At 52.6% G+C, this 7,446-nt stretch overlaps 1 pseudogene; it reads left to right on the top strand.

The window, feature by feature from the left end:
- The first annotated feature begins 1,424 nt into the window (after positions 1-1,424).
- Positions 1,425-5,345, top strand: LOC121834147 (annotated as a pseudogene).
- Positions 5,346-7,446: the final 2,101 nt, after the last annotated feature.

Raw genomic sequence — 7,446 nt, 5'->3', positions numbered from 1 at the left:
CCGAATGTAGCACGTACAGGTTGGTCTGTAGGGCCTTTAACCGTCTACACTGCACGTAGTCTCTAAACTTTACCAGGTAGTATGCTTCCAAAAAGGCTAGGCAGAGATAGCGTTTCTCCAGAGATATCACGTCGACCGGGTAATAGTTGCTGCCAAACGGGTAGCGACCCGTGGCCACCGCCTCCTCGGCCCTCGAAATGATGTGTTTGTCCTTGTAGCCAGCCTCGGTTCTTGCGTCGCTTGGCACCAACATCAGGAGGCGTTCTAAAGCGCACAGGCAAAAGGTGGACGTGGCCGCGTGCGTCGTCAACACAGAAGTGAGCGTGTCCACCTTGCACTTGTCTGTCACGTACAGCTTGTACAGGTCGTGCGGTTTCAGCGAATCGCCTGAGGCACCCATGAGCATCTTAATTAGGTAAAATCGTAGCATGTTGCAAGTGTTCTTCTCGAGAATCTGCTTGTCGGTCGCCAGTGAGGCCTGAAAAACGACGTTACGCTTGCGCGCCGTTATGTTTATGCGCTTCAGAAAGGTTTGCGAGTCGTTAGAATCGAACAGGTCAAAGGCTTGCAACAGTCCGTTAATGTTGTCTATGGCCTGTCGCATGTTGATTTGGGACTCGCGCGAAGATTCAATTTTTTTCGAAACTATGCAACACGCCAGGTCCAGATTGAGTGGCTTGTTGTAAGTCAGGATCTCGCCAATCAGTAATAGACTCTGGACGCTCAGGTGCTTGACGTACGTCGGGTAAATGGGCGTGACCGTCATCGAAGTGTTGGGTTCTTTGAGGGCGTTCGTGTTTAGGGCATTTTTCTTTGACTTGGCCGCCGTTGCCACGTCCACAACGTCCAGCTCCATCGGGCAATCGGTCTTGTAGGCCACGGACACGTCGGGGACGCGCCGCACTTTATCCAACCACCCCATAAAGTACTGGAGCAGAACCTTAAAATCGGTCGTCTTAGGTGGCGACGACGTCGGCAGGACTTCTTCCAGCACCTCGGTCATGTAACCCAGGGCCCTGTCCACTCTGCAATTCTCCTGAATCTCGGAAAACATGCGAGACACCGCCAAATGCACAAACTGCGCGCCCGTCATGGCCTTGTCCGCGCTCAGCGCAATTCCGAATCGATCGGCGTCGCCTCGCACCTCGGTGTTACGCGCGCGCGGATAGTCGTACGTGCTGAGGTTGACGACGGTGTTTTTGTGTTCCATGATCACGCCGCTAACGGCGTCCACGTGCGTAAACTTGTTTGTGACGTACTCGTTGGCATTTTCACCCAGTCTGATGTGGACCGGGTCTTTCTCTAGCAGCGGATCCATATTTTATTTATAACCTTTTTTATGACCTCGGTCGTTATCGGAAGCTCCGCCTCACGCGCCATAAATATATTGAGGGGAGTCGCGCTCCGGCGTATGCCGCATAAAGATGTATCTCTACGCCGTGGACTACGAGTACGTGTACGACAAGTTTAGCGGCAACTCGAAAATGGCGATTTATTGCAAAAGAAAGGGTCGCGACGGTCTGTACGTGTCGTGCGTGGTGTACGTGCTATGGTCCAGCTACCTTTACGTTTCCGTCAAGGAATGCGCCATTTATAAGTACGAACGATGGGGCGGAAACGAGGACGACAACGAGTCGGACGCCGACTATGTCAGGCGTGATGTCGTGGATGGGCGACTGCAGCGACAGAAGCTCGAAATGTCGTCGGCTTCCAACGTGCGGTGCGAGGTGGTCGAGAAGCTCAACGGCTATGGATTCCGCGAGGCTGAAGACGTCTACCTCAAGGTGTACATCTCGGACCCCAAACTCATGCGGGCGTTTCTCCACGGCATGCCGGCCGGATCCACCTTTGGCGGCCAAGTGGATTCCATCATCCAGTTTATGGTGGACCTCGAGGTTACGCCCTGGCTCTACGTAGCGGACGACAAGATACGAAGCCTGCAGCGGAACGGCACCTGTTTTTCGCGAAGAATCGAGGAGTTTGATGTCGTGGACTGTAGGGATCTGAAGCCGGTCGTCGAAGAGTTTGAGTTTGATTTCGACGCGGCCGACAAGACACGTGCGTCGCACTGGGACTTTGGTAACCGCCTCGTGGATTGCCGAACGCACTGCCGACTTCTGCACTCGGACACCTGCAATCTGGAAGAGTTTGCCGCTGAGCTGAAGAAGCAGCACGTCAACGTTACCCGGTCTTTGGCGGGGCCTTCGCGTTACTATCTCCGCGTCTGTCACGAAAAGGTGAACACCGACTTTAAGCTAAAGTGGGATGACGACTACGTGCGGTTCGAGAAGGGACCGACGAAGGCCGTGACGATAGTGGACAGGGCCACGAACGAGGCACGCTGCACCTTCGACGATTGGCTGTGGCGGTGTGGACGGACGGCGACTGGGATCGCCATCTCGAGAAAGTTTGAGTGTAGGGAAAAGTTTAGTTACCGCAAACCACTCGACATACCGCCCGTGGTCACAATGTGCTTTGACATAGAGTGCATAAGCGACGACGAAGTGAACTTTCCCATCGCCAAGCTGGGGGATTCCATAATTCAGATTGCCTGCGTCACCGTACACGACATGCTCCGCACAAAATTGACCGACTATTCGAAAGCCGACTGCATACAAAAGACCGTGTTTACGGTGGGCTACTGCTCGCCCATCCCCGGCGTCAGAGTCGTGAGCTGCATCGACGAGAAGGAGCTGCTGAGGACATTCAACTCGCACTTTGTCGAGATGGACCCGGACATTGTCACCGGCTACAACATAATCAACTTTGACTTTCCCTACGTGTTGCAGCGAATGGACATGCTCAAGGTGACCCAGACTATGAGCAGACGCAAGTGGTGTCGGTGGACCCACTACCACAAGTACGCCAGTGGTCGCATCGAGTATTTCAAGCCGCCGACGCCGGACAACCTGGCCAGTCCGGAATGGCGCAAGTGCGTGCGCGACAACCAGGCCAAGTCGTGGAACACGGAGATAGTCTTGACCACGCCGTCGCGGGTCGTCATCGACATGTACAAGATTATTCAGGAGGGGCAGTTTCGCTTGCGGCGGGAGACGCTGGACGCAGTCTCTTCGCACTTTCTCGGCGGTGAGACCAAGGAAAACGCAAAGTACAAGGACATGTTTCGGCTCTTTCACGGCGGACCCGACGATAGGAAAGAAATTGCGAGTTACTGCGTCCAGGACTGCATGCTGCCCCTCAAACTGATGGCCAAGCTCACGACGCTCGCCTCGACGCTGCAGTTTGCCAAGGTCAACATGATACCGATGCGCTACGTGCACGGAAAGGGGCAGCAGATCAGGGCCTTTTCTCTGATTTTGCACGAGGCGAAGGCGCGCAACATGATCTTTCCCTCCTTTGTGCCGCCCGTCGGTATGGACAGTTTCCAGGGGGCCACCGTCGTGGAGCCGTACAGGGGCTTTTACCAGAGCCCGGTGCTGACCTTGGACTTTGCGTCTCTTTACCCCTCGATAATCATTGCGTACAATCTCTGCTTCACGACGCTCAAGACCAACGTCGGAGAAAACGTCGGCGAGATGGTCTATCACCGTAACGCGAGGCTGGTGTGTGACAAAGTGTCGGACGAAGAGCCTCGGAGGCAGGCCACGATAGGGGCGGTTTTCTCTCGTGGCATCAAGCCTGAGCTCAAGAAGAAGCATAATGTCAAGCGATTGCAGAGGGGGCAGACCACTTTGGATAAGTTTGTATCCAAATCTCGCAAGACGTCCGTACCCGCCGCTATCGCGCGAGCATCCGCCTCGCACAAAGAGGAGGTGGAGTTTGCCAACGGCGAGATCCTAACCCCGTCCGGCGATCGCTTCGTCGACCCGAGCGTGAGACTGGGCGTCATCCCGAAGGTGATTGTTCGACTCCTAAACGCTAGACGCGAGGTCCGCGCGGAGATGAAGAAGGAGACTGACCCTTTCGTCAAGATGCTGCTCAACAACCAGCAACTGGCCATAAAGTGCACCGCCAACTCGATGTACGGCTTCACCGGTGCGCTCGAGAAGGGAGTGCTATCTTGCGTGCAAGTGTCGCGCAGCGTCACGGCCTTTGGCAGGAGACTCATCGGGAGGACCAAGGCGTACGTCGGCGAGTATCAGGAGCGCGTCGACGACGGCGAGTTTGCCGAGGAGTACGTCGAGGTCCCTCCGCCGCGCAACCTTTCCGTAATATACGGCGACACCGATTCCGTGATGATCAAGACGCCAGACGGAACCAGCATCGAGACTGCTCTCGTGTGGGGCGAGAAAACTTGAGAGTGGATCAACGGACATTACCGGCGTCCGATAGAGTTGGAGTTTGAAAATATTTATTGCCCATACATTCTATTTACGAAAAAGCGCTACGCCGGTAGGATGTTTGTCGACGCCAACACTCCTCCCAAGGTCGACTGTAAGGGCCTGGAGAACGTGCGGAGAGATACCTGTCCCTACGTGTCGGAAGTCGTCTCCGAGACCATTTCGATCCTGGTGGAGAAGAACGACGTGAAGGGTGCCGTGGCATACGCGAGCAAAGCCCTGTGCGACCTGAAAAACCAGAAGGTGACCATAGACAAGTTGTTGATGACCAGAGCCTTGAGTAAAAAGGAATACAAATCTACGATGCCTCACGTCGAGGTGGCCAGGAAGATGGCGAGTCGCAATCCAGGTTCGGAACCGCGGGGAGGAGAGCGCGTTCAGTTTGTGATGAAGGCGTTCAAACCCTACGAGGTGGAGAGGCTACGGGGGACAGATTACCTTACCGGCAAGCTGGTAAAGGCGGCGTATCGCGCCGAAGACCCGGCCCATCTCTTGAACTCGGTCGACGAGGACATTGACTACGAGCACTACGTCAAGATGCTGAAGCCGCCGCTACTCCGGATATTTAGCGTCGTCCTCGCGTGCCACGAAGCGGAGGCAGCGCGGATCGTCTTTGGCGCAAGCGACGGCATTCGTAATCGTCCTGCGCTCGAAACGAGTGCGCCGTTGGCCAGGTTTGTAGTCCGCCAGCCTCGCTGTACGAAATGCAGAAAGAGAAAGAGCTCGTCTTCCGTTGACCAAGGATGCGACTGCGGCGCTAATGACGGCGACTGCGACGAGTCCGTCCACGACGGGATCGGTGCACATGCCGAGAAGGTCTTGAACTTTTTAGATATATGTAAGCGGTGCACGGGCAAAAAGTCGGCGGGGGAAATCTCGTGCACGAACCAGGACTGTAAATATTTTTTCGTGCGGAAAGAGTGCGCGCGATTATTTGATCGGCGCTACGGCAAAGTGTCTCACGCGGAGTGCAACGAGTGTCGCGGAAAACCGTGTTCGATGGCCCTCTGCATGCGGGAGCTGCGGGACATGTTGGACTGGTGACGTCTTCGTTGACTAATAAAAATATGTATCAACCCAATCAGAATACGAATATCAGAATTCCTATAGATCTGTTTATCGCGTACTAGCGTGGTGGCGGGACCTTTGGAGTGAGTCAATTGTACGAACAGTTGAAGGAGTCGGCGTGGGGTGAGATATTGCAAACTACCACGGGATTTTTTACCGCTCTAAACATTAATACTCTAGTCAAGTGTTTAAAGAACACGACTCACGGTCAGTTGGCTGCTAACTATGGGAACGCCGCGCTAGTGCCCGCCGGCTTCGACGTCGTTTGGAAATACAATCCTTGGATACGCGTTAATGACCAAGCTGGTGCGGAAATCTCCGCTTTGAAATGTAGAGAAACGTACAAGGCTGGCACGGATGAAGTTCAAATTACTCCGGATGTTACACATAAAGATCTTTTTCAAAAAACACCAAAGGACGATGTTTACGATAAGGCCCGCACGTTGCAAATCGTTTTGATTCCGAATCAAAACAATGGACACTGTCTTTCTATAGACTTTGACATATACGCGTATAATAGTTATAGGATGGGTCGCGAAGTAGTCACGCCCGCCGTGTACACCGCACTCTCCAAGAGCGTCGAAGTGTTATATTCGCAAGGTGCGCGCTCACTAGCGCCGACGTATCTATTCCCAACGGTACAAAGATTGATGTCGTTCAAGAATGTGTTAACAAACGAAGAACACGTGCGCATATACGACGCACTCTTCATGCACCCTTACAGGAGCGACTACGCGCTCTGGACCGAAATTTGCGACAGGCTGGACCCCATCGTTGGGGTGCGAAGCTACGTCGAGTTTAAAGGAGTTCTCGCCACTCTGAAAGAGCTTCAAACGAAAATCGAAACGTTTTGCGGATTCGGAGCGGCTTCCGTTGGTATACACTATACGCAATCGATCGATCCCAACGACGAAGTCATACAGACCAGTTCGGCATTGTCCGTGTTTTCACACAGAACAATTCCCGACACCTTGGTGAACAAGCACCAGTTACCAACGTTTCACGACGACGCCATCAACTGTCTACTCGTTGGCGTGAAAGAAATGTATCCGCTCAATGCGACGATTTCCGTCCGGTATTGCGCTCTGATTTGGTTATACAAGGCCATGGTGACCAAGAAACACTTGCCCGTCCTCAAAGCTTTAGAAAAGTGTAGACCCATTCTGCTGTACGTCTGCAAGATGCTTTTCGGAGATATTAACGAAGACGAAACGTACGACGCCACGTTGGCGTCTATGGATAAAAGAATCAAGAGGGCCATAATTTTCAACTCTGAATGCTATCTTGCCGTGAAATCTATACAGGCGTACGGACAAGCCGGTAACACTGTCGTAGATGCGGTATGCCCTTATATTACAGGAGATAACAATTTTAAAGAAGTCATGACAGCTGCTTTAGAAGTTTTTAAAAGCGGATCGGTTTATCCTGTGAGTTGGCAACACGGGACCTCGTTTTTTCTCAAAAAACCCAACGGCCAGGCCACCGATTCAAATGTAAAGTTAATGGATTTAATATCGAAGGACGAATGGTCTGTCGGCTATGTCCTACAACCTCTATGCGACAAGCCGACGTATACGACGTATCCTGCAAATGCGAAACATATATTTAACGCTAAAGGCGATCAGCGCCTTAAAGAGACGCAGTGCGTGTTCGGTCAAATGACCTTGATAGAAAGGCTATTAACTTTGCACTACGCGTCTAACGCATCTCCAAAGAAAGGTAATAAGGCCGGCGCAAATTATCAAGAAGAGAGTGCCGTAGCTCCCCTACCGACTCAGTTAACGTCCTTTTTAAACTTGTACTCAAGTACTAAAGACGATCCTTTACAGAGACTGCAGTTACACGAAAACGTGACTTATTTGGCCAAGCTATGCAGCGAAGAAGACGCTTGGGCACCAGGAATGCGCGAGATTCTACTTCGGTGTATCGATAAGATGGATCCCACGCACGAATATGTTACAATGTACAATAGGAAACACGAAGACGTTGGAGTCGATTCGGCCATTAAAGACGCCGTCATACAGATCGTTCTGACTGCCATCAAGGACAAATCTATGGAACTTTTAAGGTCGAACGA

This window comes from Ixodes scapularis, unplaced genomic scaffold, assembly GCF_016920785.2.
Source record: "Ixodes scapularis isolate PalLabHiFi unplaced genomic scaffold, ASM1692078v2 ptg000597l_1___fragment_1__unscaffolded, whole genome shotgun sequence".
NCBI lineage: Eukaryota > Metazoa > Arthropoda > Arachnida > Ixodida > Ixodidae > Ixodes > Ixodes scapularis.
The sequence above is the reverse complement of the archived record's forward strand: the minus strand, read 5'-3'. Positions and strand labels throughout refer to the sequence as shown.